Genomic DNA, 17,942 nt, shown 5'->3' with positions numbered 1-17,942 from the left:
GAAAGATCCTTGAGCCTGAATCCATTGTAGGTCGAGTAGTTCCTAAAGTGGCCCAGTGTGGAGTCGACAGTTTGGAACAGTTTGGAACTAACAGAATGCAGGATGAGAGCATTCCTTTTCTGAATGCGTTCTTCTGAAGGATATGCCTTTGCCGCTCTTGTGTTCAACACTGTCCCTATAGACAGAGTTTGTGACAGTTTCAGAGAGGATTTTTCCACATTTACTTTTAGACCTAGGATTATGAATAGCCTGCGGCAAGCTCTTAATGAGTTTTGAGTGCAATGATACGGCGTACCTTTTATCAGCTAGTCGTCTAGATAGGGATATACCTAGTGTCCTTATTGTCTTAAATATGCTGCCACTGGTGCCATGCACTTTGTGAACGCTCTTGGTGCTGAGCGGAGAGCAAAGGGCAACACCTTCAATTGGTAATGGCACCCCACCAGCTCAAATCTCAGATACCGTTGGTGTTTGACATGGATTGGAACATGGACATATGCATCTAATAGATCTAAAGATGTCATATAGTCAACTCTGTTCAGCATTAGAAGAATCTCTTGCAGCGATAACATTCTGAAGAGTTATTTTCTGATATGCAAACCTCTTAGATCCATCACCTGCCTCCATTTGGTACTTCGTTTTTTCTTTATTAGGAAAAAATGCGAGTAGAATTCTTTCCCTCGATGATTTTCAGGAACCTCATCTATTGCCCCTTTTATAAGGAGATTCAAAATCTCTTTCTTTAGTATGGATAGGTGTTGATGTTTCTTGGGAATGGGAGGATGGGCTGGTGGTTTTTGAACAAACTCTAGGGTGTGACCCAGATGTATAATGTCCAACACCCATTTGTCTGATGTTATTGACAGCCACTGTTGGTAATACTGAGAGAGGTTAGTGATTCTGATGAGGTTTTCTTTCTGACAAGGTGGGTGGCGCCCTGAGAATGTCATGGTCGCCTAGCACTGTCCTGCTACTTTCCCCTAGCTGATGTTTTTCTCCTGTTCGCCTGTTGATGGCACGGAACCTTGGTCGATCAAAACTGTTGTTGCTTAAGGTATTGGCGATACCCCCGTTGCTGATAGGGCTGGTACCTATATGTTTGAAAAGACGGCCTTTGTTGGTAATGGCCTCTTGCCCCTCTACCATGAATAGACTGAAACCTTTGTTGTTGTAGAATCACTAAAGCACGTGCTCTGTCTATATTGGTCTTAATTCCCTGAAGAGCATCATCCACATGCTTACCAAATAGATTTTCACCATCGAATGGCATATCGACAATTTTCGCTTGAATTTCCAGATGGAAAGAGTTAGCTTTGAGGCAGCCCTGTCTGCGAAGAGTGCTAGCCCCTGCCATCTGCCTAAAAGCCACTGATGAAATGCCCATGGCTATATCAATCATTTCAGAGGCTGCCCTAGCCCCATCTTGAAGAATTTGCGTTGCCTCTTCCTTCTTATCAGGAAGGTGAGATAGCAAAGGTGCTAATTCAGACCACATTTGTCTGTCATACCGGCTTACCATGGCTAAAGCATTTGATGCCTTGATGGACATGGCTGCCACAATCGCAAATCATTTACCTATGCCATCTAGTTTTTTACCTTCCTTGTCTGGTGGAGCGGAACATGTAGCGGCCGGGTTCCTAGAGCGCCTCTGCGCAGGGTGCATGACTACTGACTCCGGTCTAGGATGACAAATCAGACTTGCCGGAGACGATTCTGGAGCTTTATATTTCTTCTCCATTCTTGGAACTGATTCCAAGCTCACCAATTGGATGGTCCGAATTGACTTCCTAGCCGAATCTTTGAAATCATATAGGAAACAGTCTGCCTGTTTCACCGGAAGAGGTAGATCAAACCTTTTTGAAGCTCACTCTATTAACTTGGGGAAACCTCCAATATCTTCCGGTGGAGAATTCCTGGGGAAGGTGAAGATGAAGATGACAGAGCAATGTACTGATCCCATTCGTCCCCCACATGCTCTTCATCCTGTGTCAGCTCTCCCTCTTCTGGTTGTTGTTCCACATCGCTCTCTATATAGTCATCGCTGATGGCTATTACTGCTGGAGGACATGTCTTCTGTGAGGCTTGCGGTGGTGCTGCCTTCTCAGCAGAGGGTGCGCTCTGCGTCTTACTCGTGGTGTTAGGTAAAGGAGCATTTGCTTCTGCAAATCATTTATAATAGTCTTTAATCATGTGCCTCCGATCCGTAACCAACAAGATTGGCACTGACATAGTATCTTCTCTGGGCAGTGGAGGATTATCCTCCTCTTCCTCATACTCATAAGTGTCCTGAAAAGATTTGTACCTCGGCGATCTTGATGGAGGACGATCTTTAAAAGAGAAATCCTCTTGCAAATATTTAGTTTTGTCTTGACAGTCTTCCTCATCCGTGTCTTGCCATTCACCTTGAGCTGAGAGGGACTATATGCAGGTCCAAAAGAACCCTCCTCCTCGGATTCCTGCATTTCCAACAGATGAGAGGGCGGTAGCAGCAAAACTTTGCTCCAAGAGCCAATTCTGAAGTAAATCTTCCTGAATCAGGCATTACGGAAGACCTTTTTCTCTCCGTCGACGGTGGAAACCTCTTTAGTGAAATGGTCATCGACGAGTTTTGTATATTTGGAGACTTGAATACCATTGTCGACTAGGCCATTTTTGGTGAGGTCGTCGTCAGAGTTGAAGTTCCTGCCTTCGACTACGCCGTTGTCGTCAGAGTAACCGTCGTCGACACCATCAGTGAAGATGAATGTGCTGCTCTCATCGACGAGGCTGCCGCCAACAGGTCCGTTGATGGGGGCCTTTTTCCACACAGAATATTTATGAGGAGTGTGTGGCACCTGAGGAAGAAGACTTCTTAGAAACGCTTTCAGGAGGCAGTAATTCTGGCACCTTGTCCTTGGTTTTACTGACTTTTGGTTGTTTAGAGTCCGCTTTAGTAACAGTAGGCTCTAGCTTTTTTTTGAAGTAGAATGCGCCTCTTCAGCCTCTGATCTGGATTTCTTCTTCTGTAGCCATAGCATTAAATGTGCCCCTCTGTCTTTTAGAGTTTTTTCAGAGAAAGTCCTGCAATGCTTACACTCCTTGGGAACATGTTTGGGATATAAGCAATATAAACAATCATTGTGGGGGTCCTCAGAGAACAGTCTAGCCTTCCCACAAGATCTGCAGGGTCTGAAAAACCTTTTCTTAGAGTCCTCAAGCATCTTCCCAAATGAAAAAAATAACAATACCTCTTTCCAGAGAAAAACTGAGATGAATAGAAAGGTGAAAAGTTCACCTCAGAGAGAAAACGGAACAGAGCTCAGGGAGACTCCTTCTCACACGACGTACGGTTAGAAATCTGAGGCAAGGTGGCTCTGCAGGGGATTGTGATCTTAGGGCTGGTGTCTCTTGGGCTGATATTTGAACCATATAAAGATGGCGATGGGTTATCAAAGTACTTTGCATTGGTTTACATGGATTTTTTCTTTTATACAGCTATATTTCTAATACTGTGAGACTCCCACCACGATGACGGGGAAGATTCAAACATGTGAATCTATGAAAGATTCAATGCTGGAGAATGTCTATTTTTCCTAAACTGGTGTGTAGTATTTTTGTGGTGTTTTCACTGTGTTACTGCAATTAAAGTGCATACACATACTTTACACATCGTCTCTTAAGTTAAGCAGGACTGCTCTCTGCCAAGCTACCAGAGGGTGAACATAGGTTAATTTAGGTTGTGTATCTGACTAGCCCTTACTAGAGTAGTTTTCCCTATTTGGACAGGGTGCATACCTCTGCCAAATAGAGACTCAATTTCTAACAAGGGGCATCTGCATAATAGAATGTTATGTGCACATTGAAAAGTTATTTATAGGGGCGGGGTAAACTCAGCTCAGCCGGTGGAGTTCGTGAAGTTTTGCCACTCCGTGCTTCACTTGGAGGTTGGAGTTTGGCAACGTTTCTGCCAACTGGTGGAGTTTACCGCCCACCCCTAGTTAAAATGGTAGCAGACATGCTATTCACCAATTTGCCGCGGCCAGAGCAGAACGTAGGTTGCACAAAAAACAACACATGCGATAGCCACAGCACACCTATCACTCCTGTCAGCCAATTAATTTACAAGGCCTCCAGAGTCGACCTTGCATTCCTAGTGGTCTTCATCTGGAGAAGCAGCGCTTCTTACGTTAGACACATGTGCATGAAATAAAACACATGCCTGCAAGCCAGAAGCAATCTGCTCTAGGAACTTTGGCCCAACTGTGCTAGTGTATTCTTTCTCTTCTGGAGTGACAGAGCAAGGACCCATGAGAAGCGGTTTCCAGCGGGAATCTGATCCTTATTTTAGGGTACCGTCTATTTTTCTGATAAATCGAGACCCTTCATTAGAGAGGAACAGCCATCAAAACTCTGTTCGTACTACCCCATATCCTATCACTTTGTTACTGTAAATGTTCCAGGCAGGCAGCCTTATCCTGCCCACTTTTCTGATGCACTCATAACCAGTCTGGCTCGCTGCAGGTAGCTTGGCATGGTACTGTAAATTGATACTTGTATAGCGCACTACTCACCCGAAAGGGTCTCCAGGCGCTTGTACGAATACCGCTGTGGAACCCATCCTGGCTTTCCCTGTGAGGTGTCCACTCCTTGGCACCCCCAAGGTCGAGGCCAGGCATCCTTAGCGTTGTGGGGGCCGTTGTGGAGATTAAGCAAGCTATTGCCCAGAGTTGCAGAGTGGGACTCCATGATTGGAATAGGCACCTGAGGTTCCGTAAAATTACTAATTTGTTCGTGCTCAGCCTCCATTTTGTAATCGCCGCCATTTTATGTTGCCCTCACTCAGGCAGCGCGGCGAACGCGATGTTTTTGTCGTTTTCTGAATTCACGTGTCAGGTGGCTTCTTTGCTTATGTTTACTAACGAGTGTCAGGGTCTGGCCGAGTACACTAATTCCTGTCTGAGCTGATTGATTCCCGTCTGGGCTATTTGTTGGCTCACACCATTCTTTCCTTCAGGTTATCTTATCTGCTGTCCTTCGCTACATGTCCCATGTATTCTCCTGTTTCACGACTGTTCTTCTAACACATACAGCTGTATTTTCTCTACTTGTAAATCTGATTGTGTTGATTCACTCGATAATTTACTCAAGGGGTCGAGTAACAAATGCAACCGGGAAACTTGAGTTACTTTGGGCTTAAAGCATTGTTCACAACATTTGTTTATGTCTCCTGCTCTCGTATGATTGCATTGTATTGTACCATATATAAACCTGTGCGCCACGGAGTGAAGTGGCAGTCTCTTTTGAACCTCGTTATACTGACGACTTCTAAGACCACTGTACTAGCTGCAGCTAATAAATATCATCTTCTACGCCAGACGAAGAGTCCGTGTCTCTGTATTTGACAAGGCAGGTGAATCCAGGGGATCTTAGGCGTACCCTGCGCCGCCGAGCCTTAAGGCTGCGGTTCTCCAACTGGCGCCCAACGTTAGGCGACTTCAGAGGTAGCGGTTAAGCCCGAGGGTCGTGAGGAGCCCCGCAAGAAAATTCTGGAGGACGCGCACCATGTGATCGACCCCTGTATGTCGTAAGTGGAGGGTGTTGTAGCAGGAGGAGGAGACGGCGTTGACCTGCTTAGACATGGAGAGGGAGGAATCGAGGATGAATCCTAGGTTGCGTGAATGGTCGTGGGTGTTGGTGCTGTTCCCAGTGTGGTCGGCCACCAGGAGTCGTCCCACGCTGATGGGGTGGGTCTGAGGATGAGTACCTCCGTCGTGTCCGAGTTCAGCTTCAGATGGCTGCTCCTCATCCAGTCAGTGACAGCCTTCATTCCCTCGTGGAGGTTGGTTTTGGCAGTGAGTGGGTCCTTGGTGAGGGAGAGGATGAGCTGGGTGTCATCAGCGTAGGAGATGATGTTGACGTCGTGATGGCGGGCAACTTGTGTGAGGGGGGCCATGTAGATGTTGAACAGCGTCGGGCTGAGGGATGAGCCCTGAGCCAAGCCGCAGATGATGTTGGTGGCTTCGGATCGGAAGGGTGGGAGGCAGACGCTCTGGGTTCTGCCGGAGAGGAAGGACGTGGTCCAGTCAAGGGCCTTCTCTTGGATTCCGGCTTCTAGGAGGCGTGTCTTTAGAGTGCGATGGCAGACCGCATCGAAAGCGGCCGACAGGTCCAGGAGGATGAGGGCTGATGTATCGCCGTTGTCTAGTTGGCGCCTGATGCCATCTGTGACAGCGATAAGGGCTGTCTCAGTGTTATGGTTTCGTCTAAATCCAGACTGGGACGGGTCCAAGATGTTGTGGTCTTCCAGGTGGCGGGCCAATTGCCGGTTGACGAGTTTCTCGAGGACCTTTGCCGTGAACGGGAGCAGCGAGATGGGCCGGAAGTTCTTGAGGTCCGCCTTGGGCTTCTTGAGGAGGGCGTTCATTTCTGCATGCTTCCAGCTTTCCGGGAATGTCGCTGTTTCGAAGGAGATGTTGATGACCTTCCGTAGTTGGGGTGCAATGGCTGCGTCTGCTTTGTTGAATACGTGGTGTGGGCACGGGTCTGAAGGAGATCCTGAGTGGATGGAGTTCATCACCTTGCGTGTCTCGTCATTATTGACATTGGACCAGGAGGTCAGGCAGATGGCGCTGGTGGTGTTCACAGGAGAGGTGGAGTCTGGCGTAGTCGGGGCGGTCGTGGTGTTGAAGCTGTCATGGATGTCAGCATTCTTGTGGTGGAAGACGATGGCTATTGAGTCGCACAGTTCTTGTGAGGGCGGGATGTTGTTGGCGCTGGGGTTGGAGAGTTCCTTTACGACGCTGAAGAGCTCTTTGCTGTCATGTGTGTTGTTATTCAAGCAGTCTTTGAAGAAGGATCTCTTGGCTAATCTGATGAGGTGGTGATGTCTGTGGGTGGCGTCTATGTGGGCTGCGTGGTTGGCCGGTGTGCGTTCGTGGAGCCATATTTTCTGCAGTTTCCGGCATGTGTGTTTGGAGGTCTGAAGCTAGTCGGTGAACCAGGTGGCTCTCTTGCTGGCGTGGCTGTTGGAGGGTTTCTTGAGCGGGGCGAGGGTGTTGGCGCAGTCATAGATCCATTGTCTGAGGTTGCGGGCTGCAGCATCTGGGTTGGTGGGGTCAGTGGGTGGGTTCTGGGCGAGGCTGTTGATCAGCCGGTCTTCGGTGACTTTGCTCCAGCAGCGTTGAGGCAGCTGTTGGGTGCGGTGGTGAGTGGTGGGTTTCTTGAAGGTGAAATTAATGCAGCGGTGGTCTGTCCAGCGGAGTTCGGTGGTGTGGTCGAAGGCGACGTGGGTGCCTGTGGAAAAGACGGGGTCCAGCGTGTGGCCGGCAGCGTGGGTGGGTGCGGTGACGAGCTGTTTGAGGCCGAGGTTGGCAATCAGGGTGGCGGAGTTGGCGTCGAGGTGGAAGTTCAGGTCCCCTAGTGCATGGGTGCTGGCGAGGTCAGCGATGGAGTCGCTGAACTGAGCCCGGAATCCGGGGGGTCTGTAGATGAGTGTTCCTGAGGATGGTGTTAGGGTCGGTGTGGATCCGGAAGTGCAGGTGTTCGGCAGTGTTGAGGGTGTCGTCTGCATAGGTGGCGACCTTGAGGGTGGACTTGTGGACGATGGCTATTCCTCCTCCGGTTCTGTTGGCGCGATCCCTGCGGGTGATCTTGTAGCCGTCCAGGATGGCTATGGCAATGTTGGGCGAAGAGGAGTCGTTCCACCAGGTCTCGGTCAGGAAGGCCACATCTCAGGCGGAGGTGTCGAGCAGATCCCAGAGCTCGACAGCGTGTTTGCGTGCGGAGCAGGTGTTGAGGAGTATGCAGTGGAGGTGGTTGGGTCCAGTCCTTGGAGGTTTGGTGGTTCTGTCGCAGGTGATACAGGAGAAGGGTCCGTGAGTGTGTTTAGGGGTGGCCTGGAAGCAGGTGTGATTTCGGCCGGCGTTGAGTGCGTGGAGGCTGCTGGCATGGTAGTGGAGTCTGGTGTCGTGGGGTCCAGGGGTTCTGGCGCTGGGCACGGTCAGGCGCAGACGGGCTTGCTTCTGGTGCGCCTCTGGCACGCCAGCGGCACACCCGCTGCGCGCGGCCGCCATTTAAGGTGGGGAGGGAGGAGCAGCTGGGAGGCGGGAGCGGGGTGGCGGGGCCGCAGGGGAGCAGAGGCGGGAAGCGGGACAGGACACAGAAGGAAAAAAAAGGGGGGGAGAGAGAGGGGGGTGTGGGGGGGAGACGGGCAGAACACAAGGGCAGTGGCAAAGCAGCACAAAAGTCAACAGTGGGCAAAATCAGAGGGGCAGAAACGAAATTGCACAATAACACAGGCAGAGAAAACAGTGGAGCACAAACCAATGGGGCACAGCTGTCAGCAGCAGGATCGAACTCGCAGCTCAGCGGCAGCTTAGGGGGAAGTCACGGGCACACCGGTGGAGCTGTGTGGCGTGAGGAGCTACCTGGCCTGCAAGCAGGGTCAGGGGTCACCCCCCTTGAACCTGCAATACCTGTTGCTCTAGCGAGAACTAAAAAGATGCCAGTTTCGAACAGGTGAGAAACATATGAACAGTATCCGCCGCATCCACTGTGCCGCAGAGGCACCTAAACAAAATGGTATACTATTTACTCAACTTGGTGGGACCAATGATAACATTTTTTTTTAACAAATAATGTGGGATATCTCTGACCTTTCAGCATGGTGGGAGTGATGACCTTACAGAACCAACCTAAAATGCAGGCGAGCTCTTGTTTCGTAACCTCCTCTCCTAGGCGGAGTCCCCATATCGGCCCATGTTCCAAGATCATTTGGGATAGACTGCATAAGACACCAATATTTATCCTCAATGCTGGATACGTGTATGCCAAACATCATTTGTGCAATATCAGGTACCAAAGGAAACATGAAGGCAGTGTTCATGCTTAGTGGAAATGTTCGGATCTGTAAGCACTTGAAAGTCACCCGACGGTATACATTTTTTTTTGCTTGCAAGTCCAGAAAATTCTTTAGCCCAAACTCATCCATCAGATTCCCCCATCCACGAAGTGAAGCACTTGTGTAGGCCCGTATTATCCAGCAGAGTAGTAAAAGCATGGAGGGAGGAGGATTTTTAAAAACCTACTCATATTGCTCCAAATGTTATCAGCAGCCGAAGTGGTCTTCAGTCTCACTTTTTTGAAGAATTCTCTGCTTTGAAATTTAAAAGAGCTAGAACTAGGATTCTTCATAAATGAATTTGTATGGAGCCAGTTCTCTGGGTAGGATTCATACATCAAACAAATGCAACTGGCCATACTGGCCTAGTAATAGAAGCGCCTGTCAGGGAGTGCCTATCCACCTTCTTTTTTTAAGATTTACAAAGATCTTCACTCTTTCTTCCCCTTCCATATAAATTTAGGGACTGCAGAATCTAGCATTTCAAAATACCTATATGGAACAAAGAGGCCATGTACGACCAAAAGAAATAATTTTGGGCAGAATATTCAATTTAATTAAGTTAATACTGCCTATTAAGGAGCTAGGTAAATGCATGTTCATCTTCAGGACATGGTCGTCTTTAGTTCTGGTGCTGGAGAAATGTAAGTAATGGCACGGCGAGGAGGAGGGTCGGCAAATAGGCTCCAAAACAAGGAAGTGGCAGGCGTCTTCCTGGGGTGATTATTGGTGATGTAGATTTGAGCCAAACGCGGAAGTCTTTTCCAGCCCGAGTAGCTGCTGGTACCGCATCCCGGATTGTTTCCCCACAGCGACCTCGATTGATCCAGGTCCTGTTCGCCCAACTCAACGTCCATCCCCGATCGCCATCGACTTCAGAGACGTCCGACTCCGGTGCTCCGATCTACAGAACCAATAATCACCCCAGGAAGACGCCTGCCGCTGCCTTGTTTTGGAGTCTATTTACCGATCCTCCTCCTCGCCGTGCCTTTACTTGCATTTCTCCAGCACCACAACTAAAGACAACCATGTCCTGAAGATGATCCCAAACCATTGAGGATCGAAACGCCGTCGACTCCACAGTGCAATAACAGGCGCATTCTCTACCGTGGCTCATTTTAATTCATGATTTGAATTTATAAGTCACTTGGAGAAAAAAAAATATTTCACATAGCCACTCACTGTATGATATTTTCACCTTTGTTCACCTTGCGCCGCTCACACTGTCCACCTTGTCACTTGCGTCGCCACTGTTCACTTGTACATATTTGAGCACCAAGTGCATATCTGGTTGTCATATGAATTGGTTTCCGGTTTAGGTAGACGAGCCCGTGCTTCGGGGTTGCTTCAGACGCTTCATTGGCTCCCCATTAGGAAGCGGATCCTGTTTAAATCCCTGACCCTGATGCATAAAGCTTTGCATGGATCAGGGGCGGGATATCTGCAGCGGAGACTGAATTTCTATCGTCCAGTCCGTTCCCTCCGTTCGGAATCCCTTTTTAAAGCTGTGGTCCCACGGGTGAGGAAGGCCCGCGCCGGAGGGCGATCTTTCAGCTGCAGAGCTCCCCAGCTGTGGAATTTGCTTCCACTTCCACTGCGCAGTACTGCCAATCTGCTCCAGTTTAGGAGGGGCCTGAAGACTTGGCTTTTTAATTCTTAGTCTGTTCTTTTGCCCACTGTTTCTTTTTACTTTTCCTTTATCTTCTCTGTTTTTAGCTGTGTTGTGTTACTTTCTTATGAGCCGCTGGTGGAAAAGCGTCGGGACACTCCTTTCGAGTAGCCGTACGCTATATAAAAACTACGTAACATAACATAACAATTGCTTAATACAGTGCGGCCATAACTGTATGAATATGACCTTGCATAATAGTTCTTCTCAAATATAAGATGAATAACAACACAAGACCAATTGAATAATAGTCTCCTTTATTTTCGTTCTTGTAATGCTTTCAGCATACATACGTAATTGTCTACCAAGTATTTATTACCTGTTGAGATATTGCATTTTGCTATACCTTTCTACCCTAATCTCGACGAGGTTTATGGGTCACACTGCTGTAACTCCTTACTATGACATATCAAAGGCACTTTTTTAGTAGCTCATACTTCACACTAAATGTGAGCCGTATAAAAGAGCAAACGCATAAATAAAATTTAACTAGACAAAAAATACTACTCCCATTTTTTGAGGTCCTCGTGGTTTTGGGTCCGACTACAACTGCACCTAATGCACTAATGATAGCTGCGACCCTGAATAGTAGGCTATCCCCTCTGCCGCTTTCACCCCTTTCCCACCACATCTGGCCATCACTCTGTTCTTGAAACAGATGGTCTCTTTCAGTGAAAATGAGCACCCACGTATGGGCCACCTCATCCCTAATGCGCTACCCGTGTCTTATAGTAAAGTATAAGACAGTTAATTATTTATGATGCAGTTGACCCTTCACGCTACTGGGCACCAGTACCACTTTGCTTGCATCTCTAATGAGGCCTACTTCCTTGCAGAGGAGACTCCCTGCCCCTTGAGTCTTCCTCCCATCTCCCTGAAGCCTAATGCTAAGGTTTCTCCTCTTCTCCATTGGTCCAATGCCGAAAACAGCTGTCATAGCAAAGGCGAACTGAGCTCTAATGCAAGATATGAATGGGTAAAGCAGAGAAAATAGGGGGTTATTTGGACCCTCACATCCCTGGGTCCTGGTACCACTGCATCTGCAGCAAAAGTGAAGCCTATCCCCCCATCCCCCCTCCCCCCCCACTGCCAATTATTGTTAGGCCCATGATCCAAAGCAGACTGTCTGCCCACTTTGTGTTGAGAACCACCCCCCCCCCCTCCCCAAACACACATATACACATACACGGTTACTTGCTATCTGGACACCAACGGTAACAAGGAAAATAGCATCCCACCCCTTTGTGCTAGTACCACACCAATTTTTGGATTGGAGTGGCCCTTCACACCATTGTCCAAATGCCAATGCACCTGCTGCACTAATGGTAGTGATGGCCTTTTAAACCGCACCCCTCCCACCCCCACAACAACAAAAATTACCCTGTATTTCTCTAATGAAATACAGCATAGGGTAACCTCCTCCAGGCCATATCGGACGCTATCCATGGATTTCCCTCCTTTACTCTTTCTCCTGGGCCATTACTCGGACGATCAGGCCTCTGAATGACCCTTTTGACCTCCTCCCTTCTACCCTCTCAACTAACCTGAAAGGACATCTGCATGTAAACAGAGGGGGCAGGGTGTATAAGGATTAAGGTGCTCATGTGTTTAATTTTACAAAAACTGTTCTCATACTTTTTGCTAAAAACAACCATCCCAGATTTGTTAATGGGGATCTGGCGGTAAAGCTGCATGAGAGTTAGAGGGTGTCTAGAGCAATTTAATTTCTGGTGTCATTTGAAGCATCAGGATAATTCTTCTTCAGAAATAATGTATGGAGGGGCGTGGCCTGAACGCCGCACAAGATGGCGGCTTGACTGCGGAGCTCCGGACATCGGACGCCGATGCCAGCAGTTTTCCTATCTTAAACTGCACCCTTTCGAACGCCGACTTCATCTTCTTGCATCGGAGTATGAGGTGAGCAGATTGACACCACCTGCGTCCCTCTACTCCGTCTAAATGCAGACTTTTCGTGACTGACGCGGCGCGCTCTCAGGCGGCCGCCATTTCCTTTGAACTTTTGCCGCGTCTCCGTTTTCTGTCAGCGGAGGACTTGCACCGCGGTGCGGTGCTCTCCTTGTCAACGCTACTCAATGCGGCAAGAAGATATACATAATACTGATGTTCCTCATTAACTGAATCCTCATGTTAGCGTTTTTCAGCCTGTGGTTCCCCTATTTCGTCACGCTTTCTTCACGCTGAGCGCTGCTTTCAGGCTGAATTCCTCATCTGGGCGCCGCTTTTCAAAGGCATTTTCAATGGAACCTACAAGAAAGGATATCATTTGTTTTTGTTTATCCTAAACAACGTCTATCTGTTTCCACACATGATACAGACGATTTTTCTCTTCATGCTCATATTATACAGTGCTGTTCCAGTCTTTTTGAGTACACCTTTATTTTAATGATGTCTTTTGTGTGACGCATTTTACTTTCTTCTGCGCAACAAGGTTCTGACATCAATGTGTTGTGCTCTACCTTTCACAGCACTGATATTTTTTCTTGCTGAGGAATACTTTCACCACAGAGCTTCTATCTTCTGAACCTACAGGAACATTATTATTTATCTCCCATACCATATATGGGGAAATTGCGCACTCAGAAGCTCACGACTACCAAAACCAAGCCACATCTTTCCTCAGACTCTGACTCGACGACGCAGGCCATGGAGGACACCATTCCTTCTAAAGCGGAGGTCACTCGTGGGGCTATTCCTAAGACTACCGTCACCAGTAAACTTCTGCAACCTGGCTCCACGAAGCGTCACAAGAAAGATCCACCATCTCCAGGTTCTGAGTCATCATCCGCTTCCATGGATCTTATTCTTGAAGAACTTCGAGCACTTAAACCCTTCATGGCTGAAACTACTAAAACACTGCAATTTCTTCACGATAAATGGTCCACTCTCGAATCCAGAGTCCTGATAGTGGAACAATCAACGGAGGCTCTACAATCTTCCTGCTCAAGAATTTCCTCATTGGAGAAGGATGTCTCTCTCTTAAGACGACAGACTGAGGAGTTGGAAAATAGAAATCGTCGCAATAACCTGCGCCTTTATAATCTTCCAGAGCTCACAGAAGGGTCCAATCCAACCTCCTTCTTCCAAACCTTTTTACCAAAAATTTTGGATCTTCCATCTTCTGTCACACTCAACATTCAACGTGCTCATAGACTGGGTCCGAAAGTTTCCTCCAAGCCCCGCGGAGTCATCATGCTCTTCCTACAATATACCGACTTACTTCAGGTACTTTCAGCAGCCAAAGCGAAGAAGCAGATTATGTGGGAAGGTCACCGTCTGTATCTATCTCAAGACGTAGCCAAAGTGACAGCTGACCGCAGGAAACAATTTCTCGATCTACGACCACGATTGCGAGATCTTGGCGCCAGGTTCGGTCTCCTTCATCCTTGCCTCTTCAAGGTTACGTATAAAGAAAAGACAACGACTTTTGAAGACCCACGAGTCCTTGAAGAATTCCTCCGTCACCATGAAACCATCAACATGGACACTGCAAGACCAGTTTAATGATTTATGTGTCTTCCTGATTTGACTAAAATTTTTTACCCCTTTATTTCCCTACTGTACCTAGTATCGACTCCCCTTACCTTATTGTATCCATATATATTTTGTTTACTTCATTCTACTGTCGCGTAGTTCCTATACTTGGCGTCCTTATGTACTTTTAACTTATCTATTCCATTTTTTGTCTCATCACAGATCCTCTCCTTCTGTTCCCCGTCCCGGTGTAGTTTCTGCTCCCTTCAATTGATCCTAAGCTGGTTCCTCCGGTGTTCGATGACGTGAGTTTCTGTTGTTGATGTCGTCCTCTTCTGGCGTCGTCACCCCCTAGTTCTCATTTGTATTTGTTGTTATGTTTCTTCTCTTGACTTGTTCTCTCTTATCTTCCTTTATATTCCTTTCTTTATCTCTTCTTCTCTTTCTTGCTCTCACTTTCTCTCTCTATCTCTCTCATACATATGTTCTTGCAATCTTACTACTTCTTTCAACATTTCTCAACTACTTTTCTATTCCACTTTCTCTTTTCTCGTATATCATTCTCATGATATTGTACATTCCGAGTAGTCACCTGGAATGTTAAGGGGTTGAATAACCCCATTAAACGTCAACGAGTTTTAACACATTTAACCAGACTTAAGGCAGATGTAGCCCTTCTTCAAGAATCCCACCTCACAGATTTAGAGTCTACTAAACTTAAACAATGTTGGGTGGGTCACGTTTTTTATTCACCTGCTGTAGGTAAGAAAAATGGTACTGTTATACTCTGTCATAAAAAGTTAAATGTTTCAATTGTATCTCAAGAGTGCGATGATGATGGTCGTTGGGTAATTGTTAATCTTCTTATAGACAAAATACCTCTAGTTATTTTTAATGTTTATGCCCCAACTGGCGTTGATAAATTGTTCTGGCCTGCTATTTCGAACAAACTGGTTACCCTCAATGACCAATACGTTATTCTTGGCGGTGACTGCAACCAAATTTATGATCCCTTTATCGATAGAAATTCAAAAGTTAAATTTGTTCCTTCCAAAATGCATACCCAGTTTATCTCCTCTATACAGAATAATGCATTAGTTGACATTTGGAGGCTTTGTAACCCTGACCTCAGAGAATACTCTTTCTACTCCCCCACACATCACTCCCAATCACGTATTGATTACCTTTTCCTTAGCAAACCTCTGGCCCAACTTGCCATTCACTCAGATATAGGCTCCATTCTCATTTCAGACCACGCTCCCGTTTTTGTGGACATTGATCTTATTCCCTACTCCCCTCATTCAGGCCGTTGGAGATTTAATAATTCCCTACTTCTTGATTCTGATTTTTGCACCCAATTTAGGCAATTTTCCACTGAATTTTTTACACTTAACCACCTTCCTGAATCTCCTTTTGTTATGATTTGGGACTCGTTTAAAGCAGCTGCACGTGGTTTTATTATTAATTTTGTCTCCCAAAAGAAAAAACAATCAATCTCTAAGTCAACTCAACTCTTGGATAAAATTAAAAAATTGGAATATACGTACTATAACTCAAGTTCTGAAGCTTCTCTACGTGAATTAATTTCAGCCAAACTTGATTTCAATAAATTTACCACCAATGCTGCCTCTAACTCTCTCCTAAAATGCAATTCCCGCTACTACGGCGGACAAAACAAGATGGGCAGGCTCCTGGCCAATTACCTTAAGATACGTAAAGAACGTACAAAAATTGAATCCTTGCAAAACCCACATGGAGTGTCTTTCTTTAAAGATAAAGACATACTGGCTCAATTTGTTTCCTTTTACCAAAATCTCTACACTCCCGAATCTATTCCCGACCCTCAAGATCTCCTTTCATACTTTCAAAATATCCCTTCTCCAGAAGCATCCCATCTTGATTTTCAATCATTAGATTTGGACATTAGCCAATCGGAAATTTCTCATGCAATCTCTATTCTTCGTCGAGGTAAAGCCCCAGGGCCCGATGGTTTTACCATTGAATTCTATACTTACTTCTCTTCCCTTCTTCTCCCAAAATTGCATCTCCTATTCCAATCTTTTGCGGCCTCCGGATCCTCTCAAGGAACCTTCCAAGAAGCATTGATTTGTTTGATACCTAAACCAGATAAAGACCATACCCTATGTAAGAACTACCGTCCCATATCACTAGTAAACACTGATTATAAAATCTTCGCCAAAATTATAGCTCTCCGACTAGATCCCTTATTACCAGAACTTATAGGTCCTGAGCAATCCGGTTTCGTTAAGGGTCGCCTATCTTCAGATAATTCTCGTGTTTTCTTTAATATTTTGAGTAGAGCCCCATCCCTTTCTTCCCCCCTTGCTGCTATCTCCCTCGATGCTGAAAAAGCATTCGACAGAATTGGTTGGGACTTTATGTTCCAAGCTCTTCAATGGTTTGGCTTCCCCCCTAAATTCATATCTCTAATATCACTACTATACTCTAGCCCCCATGCGTCAATCTTTGCCAATGGTATGGTTTCCGACTACTTTCCTCTTCAAAGAGGGGTTCGTCAAGGATGCCCACTATCCCCTCTACTGTTTATTATAGCCTTAGAACCCTTTTTAACTAAGATTAGACTTGATGACACGATCACTGGTTTCCAATATGGCCCTCACCAGCAAGCTAAATTATCTGTATACGCTGATGACATTTTATTTTATTGCTCGGACCCTCAAACAACTCTCCCTTCCTTCCTTCGTCAAGTTTCTTCTTTCTCTACCGTCTCAGGTTATCGTCTTAACACAGATAAATGTGAAATCTTACCTTTAAATCCCTTATGCCAAAAACATCTCTTTGAATCTTCTGGCTTTTCCTGGCAGCCCATAAAGATCAAATATTTAGGTATCTGGTTTGCCCCCCGTATTCCAGACACTCTTAAATTTAATTTCGAAGCTCTTTCTACCAAAATTAATACATCAATAACGCGGTGGAACCCTCTATTCCTTTCTTGGTGGGGTCGACTAGACTCCATCAAAATGATGCTAGCTCCCTTAGTCCTCTATTCTGTTTCCATGATTCCCGTCCGTATTCCAGATCATTACTTCAAATCGATCGACTCCCTTCTATTAAAATTCTTATGGAAAGGCAAAAAATCTCGGATAGCACTTTCTTCCCTGAAAAAAGACAAATCCCTTGGTGGTGTCAAATTCCCCCACTTTAAGTCTTACCATAACGCATTTTCTTTAAAACAATCTATGAGGTGGCTTTCTTCAGATCTTCCTCGCATTCCTCCCCTATGGCTCACATTAGAATCCTCTCTTCTTCACCCTTATGATTTTCGAGAAGTCCTCTCCTTTACCTCTAAGGTATCATCCATTTGTTCCCCCATCATATCTCACTCCTGCTCTCTTCTTCGTCCATACTTAATATCCACATACCCATCTGCCTCCTCCACCCACGCTCAACCTATTTGGCACAATAAATTCCTCAAAATTCGTAATCGTTCCTTATACTGGAAATCCTGGCATTCCCATGGTCTAAACTGGATCTCACAACTTCTCTCAGATACTCAACCTCTTTCTTTCCAAGACCTTCAAGCAAAATTCTCATTACCTGCCTCATCCCGTAAACAATATTTATCGTTACTTCCATCCCTTACTCAATATCTTTCTTCACTCCCAACCTCTACCTCTATCCCTACCACACATCTTTCGATTTCTAATGCTATTGATCAATCTCTTTCTGCGTCATTTATTTATAAATCTTTACAGTCCTCTGCTGATCGTACAAAATCTAAGATTGAGTTGGCTTGGGAGGAAGATTTATCTCACACATGGTCCATTATTTTATGGGACAAAATTTGGTCTAAAATTCATAGTACATCCAGAGCTGCAAATACCACACAAACATTATTCTTTATTTATAATCGTATTCTAT

At 46.2% G+C, this 17,942-nt stretch overlaps 1 protein-coding gene across 1 annotated transcript in view; it reads right to left on the bottom strand.

Moving 5' to 3' along the window:
- Positions 1 to 10,787: 10,787 nt before the first annotated feature.
- The window catches only part of DDX18 (DEAD-box helicase 18), a 76,378-nt gene continuing 69,223 nt past the window's right edge, over positions 10,788 to 17,942 (bottom strand). Inside the window, exon 15 of the mRNA XM_078682374.1 lies at positions 10,788 to 12,319. The gene's annotated coding sequence lies outside the window, so the exon portion shown is untranslated. The remainder of the gene's footprint in view (positions 12,320 to 17,942) is intronic.

The sequence above is a fragment of the Lissotriton helveticus genome, chromosome 3_1 (genome assembly GCF_964261635.1).
Source record: "Lissotriton helveticus chromosome 3_1, aLisHel1.1, whole genome shotgun sequence".
NCBI classification, from domain to species: domain Eukaryota; kingdom Metazoa; phylum Chordata; class Amphibia; order Caudata; family Salamandridae; genus Lissotriton; species Lissotriton helveticus.
This window is presented reverse-complemented; position numbering and strand designations above follow the sequence as displayed.